The sequence below is a fragment of the Apis mellifera genome, linkage group LG9, assembly GCF_003254395.2.
Source record: "Apis mellifera strain DH4 linkage group LG9, Amel_HAv3.1, whole genome shotgun sequence".
Lineage (NCBI taxonomy): Eukaryota > Metazoa > Arthropoda > Insecta > Hymenoptera > Apidae > Apis > Apis mellifera.
This window is the reverse complement of record NC_037646.1, coordinates 6,620,018-6,647,934: the sequence shown is the minus strand read 5'-3', so window position 1 is coordinate 6,647,934 and position 27,917 is coordinate 6,620,018. Positions and strand designations below refer to the sequence as shown.

At 31.3% G+C, this 27,917-nt stretch overlaps 1 protein-coding gene and 1 long non-coding RNA gene across 4 annotated transcripts in view; one reads left to right on the top strand and one right to left on the bottom strand.

Annotated features, from left to right (window-relative positions):
• Positions 1-11,591, bottom strand: part of LOC412960 (receptor-type tyrosine-protein phosphatase kappa) — a 94,910-nt gene extending 83,319 nt beyond the window's left edge. Inside the window, exon 1 of one of the 2 annotated variants that reach the window (XM_006561628.3) lies at positions 10,806-11,591. The gene's annotated coding sequence lies outside the window, so the exon portion shown is untranslated. Of the gene's footprint in view, positions 1-9,794; positions 10,219-10,805 lie in introns of those variants that run through there. The other variant, XM_396411.7, reaches the window with a different exon arrangement.
• Positions 11,592-11,706: 115 nt separating this feature from the next.
• LOC102654750 lies at positions 11,707-16,998 on the top strand. 2 transcript variants are annotated; one of them, XR_409166.3, is made up of 5 exons: positions 11,707-11,945; positions 12,985-13,233; positions 13,463-13,800; positions 15,580-15,824; positions 15,904-16,998. It is a non-coding gene; the product is annotated as an uncharacterized LOC102654750 (long non-coding RNA). The 2 variants fall into 2 exon arrangements; XR_409165.3 differs by having other exon boundaries at positions 11,707-11,949.
• The last annotated feature ends 10,919 nt before the right edge of the window (positions 16,999-27,917 follow it).

Genomic DNA, 27,917 nt, shown 5'->3' with positions numbered 1-27,917 from the left:
TATTTCTAAAATATTTTATTCGATATTTCTAAATTATTCATTTTTATTGTTACGTATCTCTTTAAACTCTGTCTCTTTGGAATTTCTGAGATATTATTATTGAAATTTCTTTTTTGCCAAATCACACTTTCTATATTAATAATTAGTTAACTTGGCGTGATTAGAAGAAATTTAAGAACCATCCAAATAATTCATTGTATCAATTATTCGATCAAAGAACCTTCCGGCTTTCTTAAGGCTTTCACGCTTAAATTCTTATACATTTCGCGAAATGGAGGCAGAAAAAAACGATCCCACAACCTTTCGCGTTTCTCTGTTCCATTCCTTTTAAATCGCCAGAGGCAACGTTAGCAACAATATTTTCAGGTGAAACGTTATCGCTCACTACGATAAAACATTGAATTCTGATTGGATCCCATTGAACAGATTTTAATTTCTATTTCCCATTCTCTCTTATTATATTTCCTCCCTCCCTCACCCTTCTTTTTAAAAAACTTCCTCCCGCGTTTCTTTCTTCGCTGATCCGCTTGGAAGAAAACAATTTCCCGACAAAAGATTTATAACAAAAGTGAGGTAAAACTTCTCAAATTAGAGAATATTGCATCTCTTTCCTTAAATGCTCGTGTTCCCTCTTTAAAGAATTCCTATTTCTTAAGATTTGCCTAATTTTCCAGCAAATGAACGAAATGTTCAAATTATTCTATTATCCATTCTTTTTTTTTCTTTTTTTGATAAATAAATGGAAATTTTTAATTTTCTCTTACGCAAAAATGGCGTATAAAATTTTATGGATTAATAAAATATTTAATAATAAGATTGCAAGATAAATAAATAAAAGTAAGTTATTTGTCATTTTATTGATCCACGAAAAAATATCTAATTCTAATAAGATTCGAACGAATAAAAATTTGTATTTTATGAACGTGTTGATTAAAATTTCTAATTTAAGGAAGAAATTTTTGGAATTGAAAAAAAAAAAATAATAATAAACACAGTGTTCACAGTGTACGCGAAAACTTGGAAATTAAATTGCTGCGTGAAAATGTAACCTAGCAGAGACATTCAAGAGCACTCGGTACAGTTTCGTTCGATGCGATAATTGAGAATAAACACGTGATGGCGATAACAGCGTCAAACTATTATATTCTAATTACTATTGCCACGTATATGATTTCGCGACTCGATTATTATCCGAATGAAACTTTAATTAATTAAACGTGATTGTTCGATACGAATTGAATTATGACTAAATGAGGACCGGGATCTTCTTTATTAACCACGTTCACGAAACTAATTCTCTTCCGTGATTTCCAAATTTTATAAAAAAGGTAAATATGTCATCAGTTCGTAGGAAATTTCATGTATTTGAAAAAAATTTAATCAATCATCACAATATTGGAAAAGATATAGGTGTCAGAAGTAAAGAAATTATGAAAATTTTGCAACAACATTGATGACATTGGTGTTATGAAGTAAAATTTTATTTTCCATAAAGAATTTCAAGATTAATTTAATATTAATATTTCATTTGAAATGCACACAGTGGATCAAGACTAAAAGGTCTAATAACGAAGCTATTATATTACTCAGAACGTTCAAGTAGAAACGTAGACAGACCCGTATATGATCAGACCGAATGGGTCTGACATACGACGTTTACTTCACTTGCAGGTGAACTCGGCCTACTGTCAAGACACGAACTCCTACTCTTCTGAATATATCATTTCGACATTGTTAAAAATTAATTCTGAAATGTAATTTCAATAATTCTTCTTCTCCTCTATTCGATATACATATGAAATTAATTAAACAAATTATCGAGTTAACCTATACACTTTTCTTCTAATTAACAATGAAATTAATATTTGAAAAAATATATTCTGAAAAATTGGAAATTATACAATAACGTTCAGCTATAAAGGAATAAATATACAAATGTTTATGACCCAAAAAAAGTGTTTGGAAAAAGAAGTTCGAAATTTTAATGCGATACAAGCGGTACAAAATACCTCGAATATTGGTTCTTTTGGAACGAAGAATTTATATTTGAAAAATACCACGATGGAATTTCTTTTTCTAGACTCATTGTGTTGCTTTTATTATCCCTTATTTCTCTTTCTCTGCTCCATGATCGATCGGTCCACGCGGAGCTTTTCAAGTGCTTTTCACCGTAAAAATCGTTTTAATGCACCCCTAATGTTTCAACGATTTCGAGCATCGACTTTAATCCCTATGGTTCTTAATCGTACATCCCTTAAAGACTCTCGAGTCACTTCCAGCTCTCTCTCTCTCTCTCTCTCTCACCCTTTTTCCATCCACCATTTAAATAATTCCATTTTCTAGCAGCCAGTTCATTGTATCGAATTCAAAATGGATATTGTGGAATTGTTTTAACCGTATTCGTTCAGAGCGTGCCAATGAGGAAAATATGAAAATTTTTGCGAAGATATCGATTGAAAATCTACGAAGTTGAACAATAGTGATTTTTGAAGAATAAATAGAAAAGGGGATTTTTTTGTGAAATGTGAGATTTTACATGAGAATAATATTTTCGTTTATTGAATATCCCTTTGTACCTTTAAACTCGAAGACAAAGATAGACATACAATATTTGTGTAATCGATATCATGCAATAATTAAATATTACAAACGAAATGTTATTCTACTTGAAAAATCCTAAACTCAAATCTTAAATTCATCAGAGATATCTTCTTTAAAAATAAATCTACCAGAATTATTTGTCAAACATCCAACGTATGATCTACTCGTATTATCAAAAACTTAAAATTAATCAACTTTCTAAATTTAAAAAATTTTTAAATTTCAAAATTTAAATTATCAATGTGCTACTTTTTACAGATGATTATCTCCTTTCCAATATTTCACGATATTTATAATAACGTTTTGCTTAATTATCAGATTATTATTAAAACAAAATTGATATTCTAATCGATCTAGTGAGAAGATATTAAAAAAGTATCGATATTATCGATCATGCTGGGGGAATCTCGTTGGCGCGGACAGGAATTTAGAGGTCGACGGTGGTCAATAACCGACCTTCGTCGATGCCTGTGAACGCAACTTACAAAACATTTAAAAATAACCCGCGCGCGCAGCTCTCGAACCGGAAACCTTGAGTTGTTCGAGATCTCGAACGTTGGCTTCTCTCGAGCAGACGGACGCGTATTGTTCGATCTTGCGACATTTCGTACCGAGAATCTTTTTATATTTAGAAACATTCTAACTATCCTCCTCGCGTGAAAATTTTCGATTCCAATTCTGTTTTTCAAATATATATTTCGAGCCTTCGTCTTACTCAACTTTCTCACAAAAATTTCTTTCTTTCGAACTTTCGAATTTTTTTTTGCGAAAAATACGTGAAAAGGAAATTAAAAATTAACGAAACTATCTCTATTATCTCTTTACTTACAATTAAAAATATTTAATTGTATTATAATTCTTATGATGTTGTAATTTTTTACAATCAATTCAATAATTTTTCACGTTAGAAATATAATTTTTATCGTGAAGCGAAGTGTGAATATATTTTATCGCGAGAATGAATCTGTTACCATAATGACATTTCAGAACGTCTTATTCCTCTTATTCTTTTGCCCTATCCTATCGCGAATCTTTGATAATCTCGCCGAGTTTTCATCGACAGGAAGAAGCTTTGAATATTCGAGTCTCATGCTTGTCGAGAAAACTGTTTTTCTCGCGGTGATAACGAAATTTTACCTGTATTGTACATCTCGAAACGTGGGTGTGGTCTTTTTTTAATAGAAGAAGATAAAACGATCTTGAAACTTTGTATACGTGTACAGGTTATTTGTATATCTAGAATAATATCGTTCCATCGTTTACATTGATCGATTGAAAAATATCAATACATATGTATATATATATATATATATGATATTGAGAAGGAATATTTTTCAATATATAAAAGAAAATAAGATAGAATAATTTTTATTGATTTCCTTTCAATAAAAATGTGATTTCTAACTAATCATGATACGTGATATATAATGAAATTTTTTTAATATAAATAAAAAAGGAAAAGAAATTCTTTGCAAAGTTTTTAAACCCAATTACGATTAAAGTCGAATAACGAGAAGATAATTTCCATCGAGGATAATTCCTCTTAACGAAACGAGACTCGTCGATATGTTTATTTTAACTTTCGACTCTGTTTCTCATCCACCCATCCTTTTCCATATTCGACAAAATAAAAAAGGAAACTTGGAGCCACCATATTGGGATTAAATTATTTCTACATACTTAGATACCTTGGATTTCGTACATACAATTTTTACTACAGTTCCTTGCATCTTCTCGACAAACAATCTTTCGAAAAAGATTTAACAATTTACAAAACAATTATCCTCCATCACCATCCATCATCACAATCCGCATAGAAACCTTTCAAAAAAGAAAAAAAACCCTTTCCTCGACTAACAGCTCTACAATTCCCACTCGCAAAACAATATTTCCAATATTTCAACTCCCTCGCGCCATCACGTTCACTTTTTCACTCCTCCACCCCTCCCACGCGTGCAAGAAACGCGAAAACCTGTCGCAAGCTACGTGACCACGTCCTGACCACGACCATCCATATCCATCCATCTCGTTCCATTCTTGAGGAAACGAAGGGTTATCCTTCTTTGGAAATGCAAATTTGTAAAATCGAAGGGAGGATACGATAGATACGATCTCGTCGACATCGTTAATCGGGTGTTTCCGTTCGATCCGTGCATCCACCACCCCTCCTCCTCCTACACGCTCGTGTAAATCCGACGGTATTCAACGACGATGTGCATTAAGACCTAGCTCGCCGGTAAAGCGCCGTAATTCTGCGGCTTAAACGTTTACGCGGTTATTATTCGACGATAAATCCTCGACTAGGCGCGTGCATTTCGCGGTGACTCGAAACGATCCGTTTTATTAACCCGTTGACGACGTTCCTCACCGTTTCGTATAGGCTGTGAGCCCGCGTAATAGATTGTTGAACAATAAATTTCCCTATTCGGATCTTGCTTCAAATGTTTTTAAATCGGAGATATATTTCGAAATAATAAAACTGTCCTCGTTCATATGTGTGTATATATATATCCTTGAATGGTAAAAATTTCAATAATGATGATGATATCAAATCGTTTTCAGTTTTTTGCTAATAAAAACCAGAAGTTTTATGAACATGGGATTATGATGCTGCCTGAAAGATGGCGAAAGGTCATTGATCAAAATGGGCAACACATTACAGAATAAAGTTATTTAGTTCCATGAAAAAATTGTCTTTGATTTTCTAAAAAAAATCCGCAATTACTTAGTTGCCAACCTAATATATATCATTTTGAATAAAAGATGTCTGTGTATCGTAAAATTTGTTTCGACTCGAAATTGAGTCGATGCATAGTTTCATTTTTGAAACATTCTAAATTCGAAAAATGGGTATCAAAAGGGTATTTTAATTGTCGAGGGAAAAAGTGTAGGATAAAAGGGAGAGAAAAAGAAAAATCTCGATGAATTTGCCGTCGAGGAATCGTTCCATCTTCTTACCGATAGGGACGGTAATTACATTATTCTTCGTAATTACGTGACACGACGATTCGAATCCCGTCTCTTTGAGGAGAGATTAATCCGATTCGCGAAAATTAAGAATGCCACGAATGGAACGAAATTTATCGTCGGTCGTTGACTCGAGTTTACGAGCATCCCGCGAGATTCTTTTTTATCTCGCTACCTTTCCTTTCCTTTCTTTACGTCTTCTTCGCGTATATTCATTTTTTATTTCTTTTTCCTTCTTTTTTTTCTTAATTTTTCGATTACAAATTCGACGATTATCCCGTTAGAACGTTAAATTCCACGAACGTTTCACTTTTATATCGTGTCGCCCGCATTATCTGCCCTAACTGACTTAACAGCCTCCTCGAGGAACAATGTCAAGCAGCCCTCATTGTCTAGTCTTCCAGTTTCAGCAAAGCCTTCTTCCACTTTCACTCGTGGTAACAAGACTTTTCGACGATTATTGCGCTGTTAGAAAATATATTTCTGCATGTTTTGTTATTCGCAGTTGGTTACTTTATTGATGTTCTCTTTGGTATTGGAATTGTATTATACCGGATTCTTTTCGATTTTGGTACATAGAATCTATTCTTTTTTCTATTTTATGTAAATTATAGATACATTATGGATATTTCCATAAGGAAATAGAATCTAATTAGGGATTCCGTTATTTTTTATATACTTTTGTGTAAATTTCTATACCTTTAATGACAAAACTATCAAATCTATTAAAGTAACTACATAAATTCATTCAAGATTTCATCTCAAGATAAAAATTGGACAAATAATTGAGATAAATTAAATTCACAATTCTTGAAAATCATGAACAATGTACGTTCCGAATGTATGCACATGTTTTCTCGAATATTTTATCTCGCATTTCAATTTCACTGATTCAATACCGAAGATAGATACAAGTAAATTGATAAATTTATGACGGTAAACAAAATTATTGAAGCGAAATGATGGGTGTGCTTGCAAAGAACTTTAAAAATAAAATCGATTCACATCGAGACATCGTTAAATTAACATTAAGTGAATCTGTCAAGATTAATTATTAACAGAAAAATTTAACAAATTTATTAAATTAAATAATTCTATCGAAAGATAATTTTTTTTAACTGTTATCATCATGTGCCTAAACCTAACCTATACAATCCTTCGCGACGAGTAAATTTTATGCGAGTAAAAAAAATCCTTTCACATTTTTTTGCTATATTTTTCAATTTCCTAATCATAATAGAATAAAAAAAACGTAGTCTTGAAACAAATTGCACGGATAATTATCGGAGCAATATCTTTAATGGATATTTTTGGGTTGAATCCAGTGCGCAAAACCCGTATGTTTCGTGACTTAATAACCGAGCAGGTTAACCGTAGAACCCACAGGTACAATTGCCCATAGCGCAAATCGTCCATTATTCGAATTTGGTCGTTTTGCTCCTGAGAGATCTCGGCCGGAAGTCGCGAATAATGGATACGAGTGAGAGTTCATGAGTGGAAGAACATATAACGACTCGACGTGTATAACCGTTAATCTTTCCTCCGATGTAATTAATAGAAATTTTTCAACTTACTCTTCAACGTTTAAATGAAAATTCAATTCATTGCGATTTTAAATTGAAAGATTATGATAAAGAAAAAAAAAAGAAAAAGAAGAGGAGGATGAATAAAGAGGAATAGGAATAGGATGATGAAAAGGGAAAGGAGGAGAATGCTGAAGAGGAAGCAAGGAGGAGGATAATAAAGAGGAAGAGGAATAGGATAATAAAAAGGGAGAAAAGGAGGAAAGGTGATAAAAAGAAAGAGAAAAAGAAGAAAAGCGATAAAGAGAAAGAGGGATAGGCTGTGATAGAGGAGAAAGAGAAGGGTGATAAATAGGAAAAGGAAAAGAGTGGGTAAAGTGAAAAAGGAGGAGAATGATAAAAGGAAAAGAAGGAATTGTGATAAGAAAAGTGATTTAATTTTATATGATTAAATTTCATTAGATGCGTCATAAAATTTCTTGGGATGTAATTAATGATAATTAAAAATCTACTAAAAAATTAATTACATTTATATTTTATCTTGTGATCATTATTATTCTTTATCCTCAAACTTTATTGAAACGAATGAAATAAATTCTCGTTTATAAATATTAAGATTCTTTCTTCTAATTATAATTGATAAAAATAATAATTAATAATAGGAAATTTAATAATTTTTAATTATAAGAAATAATTATTAATAATCTTTAAAAATATTTTATTATTAAAATTTTTTAATAATATGAAATTTAAATTATTTAATTATTTAATTATTTAAATATTAATATAAATATTAATATAAAATTTAAATTAATAAAATATTCTTAATAAGATACACCTATTAATCTTATACGTAATAATTAAATAATTTAAATAATCGGGAAAATGATCTTTTAGAAATACAAAATTCTAAAAGATTCAATGCTATTTTGAATTTTAATTTAACTACATCCATCATTATATTTCATTAAGTCAACTATTTCATAACCTCACTTTTCCATCTTTTCGAGAATAATAAAAGTTTTTAATATTCTTCTCAAACTAATTATTATATATAATTATATATAATTTTATTTTATGTTTAATCATTAGCTATCATAAAAAAAAAAATCAATAATATGTACAAAATAATAACAAAATAAAAATACGAAGATATCGATACGTTTGCATTTATTAACGTAAAAGAGATTATTTAAAAACAATTGAAGCAATTGATCACAGAAATTTTCAACGTCGAAATTTCTCTAAGAATAATCTGGGACGAGAAATGATGAGGATTGAAAGAATAATCATCAAAAATATACATATATTATATATAGGCTCGTAATGATGCATTTTTCGCATGAAACGTTACATCACTAATTGGACAGCTCCTTCAATTCCCAATACTTTGAAATATCGATGTTCAATAAATGTGTCTACAACTATATGTATTCATAAAAACGAATACAGAAAAAAAAAATATTGGGAAAGAATATTTTTCATATCTGCACATACATATGTATAAAAATATTAATTATCTGTTGTTATTATAATTGGTAGGAAAAAAGTATAAGAAAATTTTGAATTTAAAAAATATAAATAAAATTAAATTTATATATTTAAAGAAATTTGTACATTTTTAAATTGAAAAAATTAAATAATGGAAAATTTGATTTGAAGATTATGTCAAAAAAAATTTTAATAAAAAAGTTGAAAAATTAATTAATAGAAAAATAAAAAATTATAGGAAAAATCTGTTAATTAGAAAAACTGGTACAGTTAAAAAATTTCAAAAAATATTTTCTGAAAATATAAATTTCAGAAAATAAAAAAATTATTTTTTGAAAAATTAATACGTAATTCTCAAAACTTCAAATATCATTTTCAATATTTATTTATTTCTTTTTTTTTTTAATATATTCGTATCATTTTTTAATATTTGAAAATTATTATACAATATTTTTCATATTGTAAGATGAATAATTTAAATTGAAAATCTCGAATGAATTTAAGCAATTTTTAATCCAGGAAAGAGAAGACATGTTTTAAATTCTTTTCAAAGACTTAACTATTCACGAACATCATTGTTCGTCGAATGCGAAATGTTCTCTAGTTTCTTGAAAAATTTCTATCAAGAATTACACGTAGAGAGATTTGATGGAAAATACGAAATTTAATTTTATATTTGAAAACTACACTAAAGTTTTAAGATAAAAAAATTTTAACGAACACCCACCTATTTTCAAAAATATAAAATATAATAAATTTTTTATGTGTATATAATGTATAAAAAATTTCTATTTTTATATATCTAAATGATCTATATCTATATTTTTATATATCTAAATGATAAATAATCATCTATTTGAATTATATTAATGTAAAAAAAAAATGAAAAATTTTGAAGCTATTTTAATATTTCCAAATTATAAACAAATTTAGAAAATTATTTATTAAGAAATAAAAAAAATTTTTAAATATTCATAATAATTATTGACCTATGTCAATATTCTATATTATGTCTTAAATTTCTTAGTATAGCATAATGAATTATTTTAACCTTATAGTTAATCTTATATCAAAAATGAATACCTAACCTATAATTAAAATATACGAAACGATTACATAAATTAATTTTTCAAATATAAAAATTAATGAAAATCATTGAATTAATAGAAAATTATTTATTGTTATAAAGAGAAATTGAAGAAGAAAACATACCTTTTAAAAGATTGTCCTAAATTTTCAAGATTATACATGTCGAATGCTGTCCAACGATCCATGTGATATTTCTCGTATATATATCTGATGTCTTAATGGATGTTCGAGATCGCAATGAACATATTGGCAAATAATATCAATATAAAAATAAACGACGCTTCACAATAAACATTTTTATTTTTGGACTCGCCCATCGCAATTATATTTCTTACTTAGCACGTTCGAACGTGGATTCAAAATGGAATTCAAAATGGACAACCCACGATCATACACCACTTACAATTTCACTGATTGTTTTAACCGTTCCACCCCGAATTTTACGATCGATTATATATTCGCGTTTTCGGAATTTCGTCCGCACTCGTGCTTTATTTTGATAGCAATATAAATCAAAAGTTTTAAACATTTTCGAACTATTTTTGTGTCAGGACACGCGTGGCTACTTCACTTTGCAACACTACAGTACTACTGAAGACAACAACAATAATAATAATATATTAAATATTAATAATATATAAAATATATAGATGAAAAAATTATAAATAAAAAATATTTTTCAAAATATTAATAAAATAAAATAAATATCAACTTTAAAAGAAAAATTAATATATTATATAAATAATTAAATCTGTCATTTGACTAAACTTGTCACTGATGACGTAGACAAAGTATATCGATATATCGATCGCACAAATTGAATATCGAATAATCGAATTGCCTAAGGAATAATGGAAATGATAAAAAAACTTTGAAGTTGGGTTAGAAGAAATAATTTGTATTTATTAATATTTGCAAACATATTATTCCACGTGTATATAAATCCGACACTTTCGCGGGAATATATATTTACGCGAATTGAACTACCGGTGATCCATGCGCAGCGCCACATCGACACTATAGAACCACGTACATGTTAAACTTTCCCTCGCACTTAAAACGATATAAACGCTGAAATTGCTTCGTATAAACATCATTAAACGAAAAAATAAATAAGAATATTCGCATACGTACCTTGAAGAACAAGCTCGCCAATAAAACGAACACTTCGACCGGCAAAAACAGCTTTTCCACGCGTTTCTTCCAACCTAGACGCGTTTGTATAGGCGTGTACACACGCGGCAACAATGGACAATTGACACCTCTCGATATCCCCTGACGAACAATCGATCGGAATCAAGATAAACAGAGATCCGCGTTGGATAATCGAGTACGATGGTGACCAGGCACAGGACGGAATAACAAACCGAATGCACTTCGTACGTGTCAACGGTCAGCTTCCGCTAACTTCACGCCTATATGCCGGTCTTCTCATCGATCCACAGTAAATCTCGTTCGATTCCGTTCGATTCCGTTCGATCTCCGTTAACTTCTCGCGTAACTTGTCTATGAGAGCCAGCCACACATACACATATACATATACGCATATACACCCGTGTATGTGGAGGATAAAACGAGATGGAATAAGACAGGCGATGCTTACGCGTATATACATGCACAAAGAGCGTGCGTTGACAGCAAGAACGAAAAAAAAGAGGCAAACACGAGAGACGAACAATCCGTAGAGTAGAAATTCGACATTCGTTTCACGAATACACACGTCTGACACCGGAGTGAGTAACACAACACCACCAGCACGACGACGGCGACGACGACGACGGCGACGACGAGCGACGACGACGACGACGACGGCGACGGCGGTGGCACGAAAACGACAACGACGACGACGACGACGTTGACGGGCGCGAAGTCGGTGAGAGACTGGGCGACACGCGACGAGTCACCGTCGACGATGAGTCGAGTCGCTCTGACGAGGATCCTGGGGCCATCAGGCTGCTCGTGAGGGGGTGGAGGCGCCTGAGCGCTGGAGTGGGGGGACTACTAGAGAGAGAGGAACGCTGCTCGGTGGCTAGTACACGCCGCGCCGGGAAAGGGGAACGACGTGGCGGTGAGGTGGGGATCACGACGTCGGCGTCGGCGTCGGCGTCGCTTCTTTGCCGAGGGCGTGGTCCTGGTTGCGACTCTTCGCGAGTTGAGAGATAGAAACCGGCCTGATACCGGTGCTACTCTCGACGCTGGAAAATTTCTCGACACCAAGATTTTCAAAGACTTAGCCACACTTCAAAAATCAACTGAAGCGTTTCGTTATTTATCGTTGGTATCGTCTTTTTCCTTTATTCTATCTTTTTTTTATATATTTTAATAAAGTTTATTTAGAGTTCGAAGGAAAAGAATGAAGAATAATAGAAGATATTTATTTTTTTTTAAGGAATTATGAAAGATTTTTAAATAATATTGATATTATATTACCAACATTCTTCTAATATGGTGATTATCATTGGTATATAAATGAATAGTTGAAGTTCGATTGAAATTTGAAGTTGTAATATTGATGTTATTATTATTATTTCTTTATTTATTAAAATAAAATTAATAAAAATTTCGTAAGTTTTAATTAAAATTAGTACAAATAATTCGATTAAACTGTTTTCATTTTTAAGGCAAATTTTAATGGAATTTAAAAAAAATAATTATTAAAAATATCACCATATAAATTTTATTTATTAAATAAATTAAGAATGTAAATTAAAGGAATAAATTCCCAACTAAAATATGCAATTATGCTCTGTTTCACTCAGTGTATGTCCTTAATAATCCTTCTCAGAAAAGTTTTAATCCTAAAGCTTATGAAACAGTTCATAGTGAATCCTCATTTCGGTACATTGACAGATCCAAAAGGATACAAATTAGGAATCATTAAACGATTTACGTGTAATATAATTTCTACGAATTTTCACTCATAATTTAATGCAAAAATCTTATTTAAAAAAACACAATAATATCGCGTAACAAAGTTTTTAACGAAATTAAAAGACTGAATGGATGTGTATATTAATACAATACCTACATATTTCGTATTACAATTTTAATTCCACTGTGAAAAAAAATTATTTTCGTTTAGATATTAAATTAAAGAATAGATATTAAAGCAAACTTTAAAATTTCTTTAGATGTATACCATGTAAAAACAACTTAAATAATTATCAGTAGTAAAGAGTTAAATTGAGCCTCCATAAGGATTACATACATATATAAAACAGTATTTTATGCTCTCTACCAAGTATAACTCCATCATTCAACAAAATTCGTAATGAAATACTAATCATACAACACCTCCATCGATTTTTTTCAGATGTCACAACGAAAATATATTCTCCTCGTGAGTTTCTGAAATCGTGAAATCGATCCTACTGTGGTTGAAAGAGAGAAAACGATGATTCCATTACATTCGCTCGAGATAAAGAAAGAAACGATGATACTCAAAGGTTTTAGCCTATTGGAGTTGTCACTTTCTGTAGGCAAATCCCCACTGATAGAGATTGAGTAGTACTATTGACACAGTATTTTCGCTTACAATGCACCCTTGCCACAAAAGAAAAAGGTAAAGATGAAATAGAGGTACAAAGTGATTTTTACGTATATAATAATAATACAGAACGTAGAAAATTAGACTCTTATCTTTATATATTAATACTATTGTTATACATATTAATAACGTGATCTATAAATATTACAACGTAACAAAAATTACAAAATTATATCTTTTTATTAAATATCAATTAACTTGAATATAAATCATCTTTCTAAGAAATTTCTTTTCGATATTGCAGCTCGTCCACGAACACAACGTAATGAAAATACGTAATTAAAAGCACGAAAATTTAAAGAAGATGTACACGAGATATACAAGAGAGATATAAAAATATTCCCAGGCATAATGCTAACACCATGTATCGTTCATGATTCATAAATAAGACGACAGCACGATTTTCAACCTAACTCGATACGAATCGACAAACAGTCGGTGTTACGCCGCGGTTGCTAACCCTCGGATTTCCCAGACGAAGCGAAACAACTCGTGCCAAATACAGTTTAACACCGCTCGCATCCCAATAAGCGAACGCTCTTGAAATATTCCACGCTCTCGATGGCCGATGGGTGGACGCTGGTATTTTTGCCTCCCTCCTTTTTAAAATTTTCCCATCCCTCGTCGCGATGATCCCGATACAAGGCAAATATTTTCGCATATAACGAAATATTTCCCCTTCCTCCTCCTCCTCCTTTCTTTCCGCTCCGCCGGTGGTCCGATTTTCGTCGAAACAATCGGAACGGGATAATTTAATTTTCTTTTCGTTCGATACGAAAACGAGAGATTCCTTCGTGTTGCGAAGAGGGAGGCTGTGTTCTATTTGCTCGCTCGGTTAATAACACGCGAGATTTCGATTTGGATTTTCAGATGTGAAAACAATATAAGTATTTCGTATTTTATAAAATTTTAGAATAATAGGAATAAGAAAAGTGAATTTATTTTTTTCGTTTCAGAAATTCGCTTCGAAGATATGATGAATGACAGGTTGAGAATCATTTTGATTTGAAAAAAGCGGAATGTCGAATTTTGTTTTTCGAGTAAAAAGTGGAAGGAAAGAGGGAAGGAGAAAAGGAGCGCGTAAGGGGAAACGGGCAATTTATGGTCAGACGCAGTTTACGTTATCTTCCCTCTTTTATACCGTTTATGATCTACGATTATAAACAAGTTTAAAATAATATATATTGGATAATTTGGTAAACAACCGCAATCTCTTTTCCAAACGGAATATTTATTTGGCTCAATTTTCGAATTCACTTACATAACCAATATTTAAAAAATCAGCATCCGAATGAAATTATATTAAAGGATATCCCTCCCTCCTCGTTCTTTCGAATTATTCAAAAAATGCGTCCTCGTAAAAATTGATACAGATATTTCTGGCGTATTTATAGCATCTGTGTAACATCTTTGAAGCGATAAATCGCACGTAAGACATTAAATTTAAATCCGGAGAAATATAGGCGATAAATTTTCCAAAATTTGTATCGCAAAACGTGATACATTATCACAATTAGAAAAATAAAATCTCCTCTCTCTCTCTTCCCATCCTAATTCGATTACCGCACACGTGGCCGAAACAAAAATATCGCGCGAATACACAGAGAGGCGCAAATATGTTTATCATCGAATTTATCCCGACACGTATAGATGCCAAGAATTTACGATACTCCACGCACTTTTAAATCTTCCCTCCACTTCCAAAATTCCCTCTACTTCTCCTCCCCGCATAAACACAACAATCTTCTAAAACACGAATCATCTAAAACACGACTCGAAATTGCGTTACACGAGCGAAAAAAAGTGGAGAAAAGTGGCGAAAAACGTAGGGATCCGCGGGCCTGACCCAATTGGAACGATTCGGACGGAGGGGAGGGGAAGAGAGGATCGTTAATAAAACGTTTAGGTGACATGCCTGACGGTCCACGTCGGACAAGGTTAAGCGGCGACCCTCCGGCTTATAAATAACCGCGAAACATTCCCTCACGGAGCAACGCGCTGACTTGGAGAGCGTGGTGGATCGGCATCGAGCCGACGTAGTAGACGCCGCCACGATCAAAATTGGGAGGCGTTAATTGGGTCGAGACGGACGTTTCCACTTGATACGCTCCGTGTTTTTGCAACTTTGACGAGCTTATACTATCTACTCGATCGACCAGGATACAGATGTGACGAGGGACGATGAAAATTTGTGAATTCGTTGAGAAAAAAATTTTCCGCGGAAAAAATAGAAATAATTGCACCGATGAAATCGAAAGAAGCGTTTTTTTTTTTTGAGGAAACTTTTCTATTAAAGTTTTCAACATTATTACTCGTAGTTTATTTAAGAGTTTGCTTTTTTTAACTTATATATATTTTCAGGTGATGGAATGATGGAAGAAATAGGAAATTACGATTGGATGAAAATTCGAGAATTTTTCGTTTCCGGGTATTTATGAAAGTACGATCTTCTCAAAAAAAAAAACGAAATCGATAGTTTAAGAGTAAATTTGGACGTTGATGGAGCACAGTTCGAGCAACTTTATCAGAATTTTTATACGGACATTCTTTCTCTGCAACCATTTTTCTTCGAAACCGATTGCGTCAAAATAAAAATCTACAAAGTGGTATTAAACCTTTCTCAAAAATACCGTACATCTTTTCGTACGTTCAATTGTATAATTAACATTTGTCTTCAAATTTTAGAATTGTGAGAAAAGTTTGCAAACTTTCGATCGTTCGGAGGGAATAAAATTGATGCATAATTAAACGGAACTTGTTCGAGAAGGATAATAACTGGGAAGGTGTTCTAAACTTCGATAAACGATAGCGAATGACCCCGAAAAATCCACGTGGCATAGGTCAGCGAACTCGTCTTCGAGAGAGGATTACACGCATGCATAGTTAAAAGAAAAACACGCGTTCATTCACACGTTTCGAATTTCGAAACTTCTCCCTCATCTCCGGGAGAAAAATTATAATTCGAAAACAAATATCTCCTCCCGAGAATAGAATGAATCCTCAATCCTTTATTTATATTTATAAAATCGAGCTCAATATTTTCTCTTAAAAAAAAAATAAAAATAAAAATTAAAAGTCCAAAAGTCCAAAAAATTTTCAAAATACCAAATATCGATTTTAACAATTGAAGAGAAGATGGGGAATAAAAAAAAAAAAGTGGCCGAATATATTTCAACATGAACATATTTCAACATGATTCCAGTTAACAAATGTTTTTTTTTTTTTTTTTCAAAAATTATCTTTAATGCCAAACACGCGTGAAACGTGCGAATTGATGGTTAACAAATTCCAATTAACGATAAACGACGAGAATCAATTTATCCGTTTCGGCAAAGCTTTTACGCGTGTAACAAAAATCATTCTCGATCGACAACGTGACGTGGATTATCGAAATTTTCCGTTTTAATACGGATCGTTGAGTGTGTGTGTGTGTGTGCAAAGTATGAAAATGGAGACGAGGATTTGATAGACGCGTAACATTGGCAAAAATAAACTGTAAGTGGCAAGATGCAACTTCCTGTTTCAGTTACGTAAGCGGCTAGCTTGTCTTCATTCATTAGCTGTTGCGCTAACAATAAGTCCAAAGTCAAAAAAGTATTTTTAACTTTATTGTCTGCGTGTGAAAATCAGTGGACATTACTTTTCTATTTATAATACATTTGTATTTCGATTTCATATTTTTTTCTTTTTTTTTTTTTATACGGCAAATCTTGCAACGCGATGTTCATTCTATATTGAAAGATAATATAAATAATAAAAATTGTTAGATTTTGAAAGTAATATATCATGTATTCTTTTTTCTTATTAATATCTAATATTTTAAACTTCGATAAATATTTTCTCACGTCACATCCTAACGTTTATTCGTTATTATTTTAGTTTGTAAAGTTCTTCTTAGGAAATATATGTCTGCAACTTGAGAATATATTGCATAAGGATATTATAAATATTTATGAATCTTTGGAAGATAAATTGAATAATTCCTTTTTCTATAAATAAATAATTATTTTATCCAATTTATATAAATCGGTAAAATATGAAGATAAACGTGAAAGTAAGTAGATACAAGTATACAAATTATATGTTTAAAAAATATTCCCGTATGAATTACGGGATAAATATTAGATAAAATTTTATTTTCTCGCGAGAAATTTGTTACAAGACAAAAAAAAGTATTTTTGCTCGTGTATTGGACGATGTCCCGCGGAAAGATAAACACGAAGAAAAATGGGGATCACGGAAATAAGAAGGGGGAAAAAGTTGAGTAATGTGAAACATTTTGATTTCGCGATAAAGAATTGGTTGGCAACCTTGCTTCGTGCAAAAGCATTTTAATGGCGAAGAAATTTGTTTGGTGTTAAAAGATGGGACTTTTATACAGGACTGCCAACTAACGACCCGTTCGATCGTGAGGACGCATTTATCTATCGCAAATATTTGTTTAATCTAGAATCTCGATTTATATCAAAAATATATCGGAGATAAAAATCATTCTTTTTAGAGAAGATATAAATTCCGTGCAAACATATAAAAATTATCATTGTAATAATAAGAATAACGAAATATTGAAATACAACATTGTATTGAAGTGTAACAAAAAATTTAATACGAAATATATTATTTCAAAATAATATTTGGCAAAATTAAATTAGAATTTTCGTGTATTTTCATAAGATAAATATATAAATCAGAAAAACACTCGTATAGTAAATATTTCGTCGTAAAAAGTATTAAAAAAAAAAATATAAAAATATAAAAATAAAACTAATCAAACAGAATCAAAAAGATCAAAAAGATACGTGGACGGATTGAAGGATTAGTGAATGGTCCATTGACAAAAAACAAATCCTTTGAAATAAAAACATATTCCATCCGATGTAAAAATATAAAAATCGTGCACGAATTTAATATTTCGTCATTAAAAAAAAAAAAAAAAAGTACAAAATATTTTCCATCAAACGTAAGAAAAAACCAAAATCAAAAATCAATAAACGATAATTTAGAAAACAATCCTTTCAAAAGAAGATATCGAACAATCTCCACTAAAATAAAAAAAACCCCCGAAACTTCTAATTTACGACGAAATAAAAAAATCGAATAATCCACTTTCGATTCACCGACAATCAATGACACTCGTTCGTGACTCTCCATAAATATTTCATCGATATCTCATCGTCGGTTAAAACCGAAGCCCGGTTATTTTCCCGAAAGCGCACGTCCAAGATGCCTCTCGTACGTTTCGTGGAAACGTACTCCCACGCTAGCCTCCGCTTCCGCTTAACATTCAGGCCACGGCATGGCTGGGAAACGAACGTGCACGTCAACCCCTCACCCTCGAAAACTTTCTCACTTTCACACACCACGTGTCGATCCACGGGAATCGGGAGGCTTCCCCGCAAATATAATACAAGCCTCTAATTAACGGGAGGGATCAAAGCGGGAGGTGGAAACGCTCCGTCAAGGTGACTTTAATTAATCCTTTGACGCCTTTCTTTCAACTTTCCTTTCCTCCGCCACGTCTCCGTGACGCGAAACGACGATTCTTGACGAGGCGACGTACGACGACCAAGGCGTTATGTCCACGTGAATCCGTTTCGAGAATTTGTTGGAGAGGAGAGGATGAACGGTAGGCGGAGGTTGGACGCAAATACGACGAGTTAATGATTGGAAAGAACGCGTAAGGTTACTTGGCGGATGGCCAGGCGGCTGTGAAAATTCCACGGGAGTCGGAATTTTCGAATCGTGTTGATCGAGGGAGAATAAAAGTGGGGCGAAAAATAGCGGGCGAGGAAACGGCCACGGCAGCTTGTTGCGCCGCTCTTTTCGACGGTGTTCAACCTTCGACCGGGCACCAGCCTCGATTGTTTATCCCATTCCGAACGGGCGTTATATCTTCTGTTTGGCAAAGGGAGATTAGGAGGCCGGGAGTGGGAATGCGGGTTTGCAAAAATAGGCACGCCGTACGTGCCTCGATTTTATGACGGCACTACTTGAGTTTAAGCGATACCGGAGAGACGAATTTTACTCGGTAATTCATTGAAGAAATTTATGTTTCTATAAATGAATCGCGCTGGATTTTCATCCAGATCTTATATTATACGGTATGTATCTCGACGTTGTTTCACGCAAATGGCGCGAACACGAGATGTCTCCGGTTGTAATTTGTCCACAAAATCCATTTGATTCGAGCAACATGAATTAAATCAGAATGGTTAAATGAAGATCCAATTCAATCATAAGGAACTTTTTAAAATCTTCAATGTATCAATGAGTAAGACTTGTAAGTAACATTATTTTAGAAATGATATACACTTCATCGCGAAATATACTAAAACTCGATACGAAAATTAGGAAAACTTTGAACTGTTGTAACTTCGAAGATGGTAATTTCCGTACAACGAGTGAACGATCATTGCAAGTACGGAATCTTGTGTTTTGAAACGCATTTTGATTTATCTCGATACGATTTTTGATTGCCGAGATATCGTCGCGTAAAGAAAAGGTAATTTTTAATCATTCATCCTAAATCGAATTAAATTCCACTAAAATTAGAAAAATTTTGAACCGCTATAACTCGGAAAATGATAACTTCCGGTGAAAAAGTAAATGATCATTAGAAACATGGAATCTTACTCTTTAAAACGCTTTTTCATTTATCTCGATACAATTTCCCGTTCCCGAGATATCATCATTTAATTTTTAATCACTTGTCTTAAGCGATCAAGCTCTATTAAACTCTATTAAAATTAAGGAAATTTCGAACCGCTATAACTTCGAGGATAATAACTTCCGGTCAAAAAGTGAATCATCGTTGGAAGCGTTGAACCTTACCCTTTAAAACCTTTTTTCATTCGTCCCGATACAATTTCCGGTTGCCGAGATATCGTCGTGCAAAGAAAAGGGTAATTTTTAATCGTTTACCATCTCCGTCCTTGTCGCTTACTCGGACCTCTCGCTCGCACTTCTTTCACTGACCTATCCCAAATTCCAGACAAGCGACAGACGCGATTCCTGGAAAAGCGCAGTAAACGTAAAAGTTTCTAGGAAAAATAAGGCCCATTCATGAATCTCTTCGCACCGTCTTAAGCGGGAAATTTTGAATCCTTATATCTCGGCAACCGATCGAGATATCGGGATAAAACAAAAAGCGACTTCAATGGCACGAGAATTCCTATTTTCTGAGCAAATTACAATGTGAAATTTTTACTTTTTTCTCGCGTTTTTTTTATATGAAAAGTCAAAATTTCATTTATAAATTATTATTAACATGCAATGGTTTGTTATTACGATATAAAATATATAGGAATTTAATATGCTTTATATACTATGATATATTTGTAATATGTAACTTTATTTTACAGACAATTAGATAATAATTGTAAAATTAAATATATGTTGAAAGTATTTATTTGATTTGTTAAATTGAGAGACAAAATGGAATTTATTTAATGATTAAAAATAATGAAATTAAATAAGTGTAACATATGATAGAAATAATACAATGGATTAATTGATATAAATTAGCAACAAGATTATTCGAGATTTTACCAATATTATTTTAGGGCTAGTGAATAATAGTTCTCTGAAGATCGTTGAATATTTTGCTATTACGAAAGTGTTACAGAATCCTGACTGTACGAAACCTTGATTTCTCAAAGGATTTACTTGCCATTGTAATTATTATTAAACCGCGAATAACCAAGTAAATTTTGGAAATTCTGGAATTCGAATTTATTAGACACGTTCAAGTACAAACTAAAAAAAAAAAATAACGATTTTATCTATTAAACGCTTAAATAAAAATGTCGAGTAAAATAAAAAAAAAGAAAGTGATTGAATCTCGCTGCTTCTGGTGGTTTGCGGAATCGATTCGTCGTATCTTTTTTGAGAATACTGATTGATTTCAGTATGCGAATAATGGAAATCAGCCCTCTCTTTGAACGAGAACTTTTCTCGATTAATCTATTTACTCGCGCGATAAAAAGAAGATTTAAGTATTTTAAATACCAATTCGATAGAATTAATTGAATTAAAAATTAATTAAATTTCGAATCATCGGAAATATTCACACGAAACGTATATAATTTTATCGAGTTTGAAAAACTCGATCGATTAAAAAAATATAATCTCGACAAATCTATATTATTCCATTCTATATTAGAAAATTTGAGATATATAATAATCGATAATTTCGAACGAATTAATATTTATTCTTGTTGCAATTATAATAATTATTAATCGTGAATGAAACGATCAAAAATATCGGAGCAAATTTTAATTGAAAATTTCACAGAAAAACAATATCGAATATCTCCATGATTTAACGTTACGCAATATATTAATTCGAGATAATAATAAACGATCCCCGATATTTAATAAGAATTCGAAGAGAAGAAAAGAAAAGAATATCAAGATCGTATTTCTCGACTTTTTAATAACCATTGAAATCCTTGAAACTCATCATCAGTTAGCGCAATATTCCTAAACCTAAAGTACAGTTATTCGAGTGAAAATCGAGTCACGTAGGGAGGAAGAATGCAATTAACCGGAAGAAAGAACGATAGAGATGTATATCGAATATCTTAATAATTCTGCGGTGAAAAAATAAGAATACTTTTTAATAAGTAACTCTCGTTCCAGATAGAATTCCAGAAAGAATAAACCGGAACATTGTTACGTCGCGTTCCTACTTTATACGAAAGAAAGAAAGAAATCTTCTTCTTTTCGTTCCGAGTTTTTCTCATCGAGTCGAAATATTGATCGTAGAAGAAACAATTTTTTGAAAGCAAGAATTTCATTGGAAAAAATTAAATTTCACTTTAACTTATTAAATATTGTCAAACGATGCACAAAATTAAACAATTACGTTCTTCAAAATTTCCTGATAAATCCTCGATGATTTTAGTGGATAGTTTATATTACCGTATCGATTGTTCTGGAATGAAAATTCAATCCCAAATTAATCGCGCCTTCGTCCCCCATCGAAAAGGTTCACACGCCTTCTGTAATATCCTTCAGAAGGTAATTAAATGTAACGACGCTTAGCACGTGTAAATTTAATTAGCAACTGCTGAGCCTTATTAAACTCAATGTACAGTCGAAGTCGCACTCCTGTTTAGACGAAATTACTGGAATGGAATAATAATACTAAAGAGGTTAAACATAGAATACTTAGAAAATAAATTTAATTAAGTGTAAAGAATGAAGGAGCACGTCATGTATGATCGTCTTAATTAATTTCGTTATCGATATCGATCGATCAAAAATTCATTATAATGATAAAATTTTTTAAAAGAAAAGAAAAAAGATATTTTAATAACTGAGATGACGAAACAAATTTTCCTTAGCTAACTTGAAAAAAAAAATAATTTTTCACGAAAGTTGAGTAAAATATTTATTTTTTAACCAATTCGCGATTTCGTGTCGCAAAATTAGAATTGAAATCGTTTAGATTCCAATCGATGACGTGAAATGAAAAGCACAAAAACGAACAAGTTCGTGTTACAAATGATTATATTTCACTTTATGTTACAAAAAGAATTTCTAATGCGGGTAATGTCCCGTTTTTTTTTTCCTTTTTTTTTCCTTTTTTCCTTTTTTTTTTCTTTTTTTTTTATATATATAGTTTAATAACGTTCAATACCAAGTCGGCCATTATTCAAGTGGCCCGAACATTCAGCTCGGCTATCGTTTACACGTTTTACACGCTTGTCCCTCACCCATATAATAAATAAGTATCGCTGAAACATCTACTTAATACCTACTATCGATATCGTCTAATTAACACGATGACTGATTCCCTCCGTCTGATTAATTCTCGATTAATAATAATAATAATAATAATAATAATAATAATAATAAACATGGAAGGGTGGGAGGGAGGGGAAGAGGAAAAAATCACGAGTTCGCTACAAACATATGGGGGGTGACGATCTTTGATCGTGATCCCCCCGTTTCTACGATTACATTATTTGTGTCTTATACATTTAAACGTATGTACGGTACACGGTACATCTACGAAGAAAATATATCGAAATATCGGTCGGAAATATAAATCGTCGATAAATTCTTCGGCATTCTCAAATGTGTTTGGGCATCGCGCGTCGAAAACATCGTCTGTCTTTTTCTTTTTCTTTTATTATTATTATTATTTTCCTTCTCACTCTTGTTATACGATGACGTTTTACACTAAGATGTGCATTTACACTATTTACAATGATTCTGGGTCCATGCACGAGCACGCTGTTTTCTTAGTTGCGTTCTTTGGTTCTATGATATAATTGGTCTGTCAATGGCGAAGAAAATATCGTGTAAAAATCTTGTATAACGATTACAAATCAACGTCACGTACACACAAGTTTCATTTTTCGAAATTGTTGTGGAATATCTATAAAAATAGATCTCGTAGTTTAATATACTCGATCCTTCTTTTTTTTCTTCTTCTATTTTCGATCGAAATTTAGCGAACCGTTGGGATGCCCTAACCGGAAGATCTAAGAAGAGGATATTAATTGCAAACCACGACTCGACAAGGTATATATCATAACATCGTTCTAGAGAAGACGTAGCGAAGCTAACGTAACGAGAATTTTTAAATTCTAATTATGAAACTTGGTTTTAATATCAGATTCGTAGACTAACTCTATAAAAGTAGTTATACGCACATACCGTTATCTATTTTCTATCTTTAAGGAGTATAGCCATTACATATAATTTTATATTCTAAGACTAATTTTATTTAAATCGGATATCGATATCTCTAAAATATCATCATTTCGGCAACGGAATGGTTCACCGGTTCGTTCAATTTATCGATTGATGAAAATAAAATAAACTAGGATAAAATAAATAAGCTTTAAAAAAAAGAAAAAATAACAGTTTTAAAAATAACATTCTTCGCCATTGATAGACTTTAACGCGAAGTGAGATGAGAAATGGGATCGGTAGAAAAGAAGGGATGAAAAATCGATATTCTCTTTAACTTTTCGACTAAAATGTGGACCCTGTTAAGGTGCAAGAAACACACGAACGTCCTCGAAGACGTAGAAGCTCATATCCCATCATCCTAAATCGTGTATTAATCACCGATCGACAATAATTCCAGCACAAAGTTACGCAATCGGTTAAATCGCTTAGATTTATTACATCGTTACAATTATTATAGTCTTACTTGACACTCGAGCGTTCCTTTTTTTTTTTTTCTTTTCTTTCTTTCTTTTTTTTTTTATATTATTATTATTATTTTTCTAATATTCATATAATCACGATCTAAAGCGAAACATACACCACCGCCAGGAGATCAGCCAAAAATTGGGACGCAATCGGAGCTTTTTATGGAAGCCTTGAGCAAATCTGCCTGATAGTCGTTCTTCTCATTATTTCTTATTTTGAACAACGAGCAGACAGATTTTGATATTTATTGTTCTTCGATAATTCTCTTAATCGACTTTCGTTCTTTCTTTCTCTTCTTCTTTTTCTTCTTCGTCTCTCTCTCTCTCTCTCTCTCTCTCTCTCTCTCTCTCTCTCTCTCTCTCTCTCTCTCTCTCTCTCTCTCTCTCTCTCTCTCTCTCTCTCTCTCTCTCTCTCTCTCTCTCTCTCTCTCTCTCTTTCTGTCTCTGTCTCTATCTCTCATCTTTCGTACGGACGAAAGGAATTTCCAAATCTTTGATAAACTTTTTCTTTTTTTTTTCTTTTTTTTTGAAAACAACAGCACAATCAATCGTATCTTTCGATTTGCCGAGGAAAAGAGCAATGTCTCTATGGATACTTTCTTCGGAAATTTTAACGGGATAACATCTGCAAAGAGCTTTGCCGATATGTATAATGTAACACGAAGGAACTTTTTGAAAGGACGTCAAGTACGTGAATGAAGGATAATGAAATCCTTCGAAAAGACAGAACGTCTTTGGCAAAAGTTACTTGTAGCTTTTCGAATTTCGTTCTTTCCATTTGCAAGATTTTCTTTACTCTTATATTCTTCTCTCTCGCTCGCTCGTTCGCTCTCTCTCTCTCTCTCTCATTTTCTTTTTGTTTTTTTTTTTAACGTCAAAAACATTCATCCATCATTATTTAAACGATCAAATTTTCGAATTGTATTATAAAATTTAAAATTTAACCCTTTGAGGCATTATTCCGTTTAAATAATACAACATTAATAACATTTTCGAGTAATTTCATATCTACGTGAAATAAAATATATCTGTTAATATCAATAACGAAACCATATCGATATCTTCCTTATATTAAATTACTACTATTGATATCAATATTTTATTCGATATTAATCTGAAATACCTAGTTCTGAATACTTTAATAATCGAACACTCAGGCATTTAAATATTTGGATATTTAGATATTTGTTATACATTATTTTTATGATAAATTAACTTAATATGGCGAAATAACAATGTTTTATGCGCAGTTTGCTCCACAAAGGGTTAACATTATACAATGTTTAATAAAAGATATATTCTCGTATTCTCTCTCTCTCTCTTTTTTTTTTTTTTTTTGTTACAAACGATCCCGAATCGCCTTTGGACAACGCGGACGGCAAGGCGAAAAATCGAGGACGAATTTATGTTAAGGACGAAATCGGAAGGAGAATATAGTAACTAATAATAGTAAGAATAATTATGAAACGAAAGAATATTTTTCTTGGTTCGTTCCTGGCAATGGTGTAAAAAGAAGGGAAGGGACGGTGATTTGAGGCTGGCTCGGTTTATGGACACAAATTAGAACTATGTACCTGTGTCTATCGCACAAACTTTAATGAAACGATTTCAATTATTAAAAACAAAAAAGAAATAAATTTAAAATAATTTCCATTGCACTATTAATACAATTAAATTAAATAATAATAGCATAATAATAGTAATAGTAATGGGAAAATAATATAAAACAAAAAGATAATGTTTAAATTTTATTTCATTGATTATTAGCTAATATTAACTAAATTGAAACAAAACATAAATAAAGATTTCTCGTTTTTTGGGTTAAAATTGTAGACACAGGCAATACAATAACCATACAATATAAATATAATAATAGTGACAATTGATTGATAATCAATGAACGATGGATAAATTATCTTTAGGTACTCATTTGGATTTCGCGACGAAGCTGGCAGCAATATCGCAATAATCAATATAAAATTGATAATATTGATAATAATAATAGTAATAATAATAATAATATTAGTAGTAGTAGTAGTAATAGTAATAGTAATAGTAATAGTAGTAATAATAATAATAATAATAATAATAATAAAGATAATACTATTAATAATGCTAATAACAAATTTGATTAAAGACAGTTTATAATAAACGTATAATATTACGTACATATGCAGGATATATTAAAATTTTACAATGATTCAAAATAAATATTAAATGTAATAAAAATGTAAAAATATAAATATATGTAATAAATATTTCCTTTTCTTTATAAAATTAAAATAAAAAGTTTTAAATAAATCATTTCTATCTCGCTAAAAATTGTAAAATTGTATAAAATTGCATCCTGCATAATGTATCATATACATATCTCTACAAAAATACAAGCATTCACACACATGCTCGCGCGCACTTCAACAGTTGATTAATTAAAATTTCGATTTAATTGTAGAAGTGCTAAATCTCGTAGAGACATTAGATACCAAATAAAAATTTTTTTTTTTTTTTAAATTAAAATTTCATTTTGAAATTAATCTTTATATTTTATATTTTATATATGCTCTTTTACTTTTGTTTATTTTGCATTCGTAAATGAATATAATATAATATATATATATATATATTGAAAATTACCGTAATCCAATTTTATATCAACAAATATACAAATCATTAAAGCCTTCTTGCACAAAAAGTTATTAATTTTAATATTATTAAATGAAGTAAAATATAACGAACATCAAATCATATATATATATATACATATATATGATTTTTGTTGCATAAACAGTTTTTACAATTCTAAATTTAACATTGAATAAAATGATTATTTGATTTGTAATTCTTTACTTAATCTTATTATTATGTTATTATGTATACAAAAAATTATAAATAAGTTATAAAATTTCGCTAATAATTATGCAAGATGGCTAAAAATATATATGAAATTTAAAAAACAAAAAGAGCAATATATATATTTATAAATATATATATTCATACATATAATCAAATTATAGTTAATAATCAATTTGTTGTCTCATATAATAGCTGCGTGGAATATTAAAAAACCTTTAATATTAAAAACAATTATTATGCATTGATCAATATCAAAAAGCACAGTTATAACTTAAAAAATGAACGGTTGAAATATATAAATAGATATAAATTAACAACATTTACTAAATAAATCTGAAGTGAATGCAATAATATCACTGATAGATATAAAAAGCTGCCAAATTACATAAAATTGATTTAAAGCCTATTTAGGCCAAGTTCTATAAAATACTATAAAAAATGTTTTCTTGAAAAATACTAAAATCATGATTATTATATAATAATCTAGCAAAAACGAGTTAAAATGCCATTGTACCAGAGACATTAAAAAACAATGACTGAAAGAAAAATGATAAATAAAATAAAATAATATTTTTATAAATTGTAAACAATGAAATATACTTCTTTGTCGTAATCAAACCAGATTGATAATCCAGACTACTTGGAAAATGGGTCCCTAATTCTGTTATTTTGCTC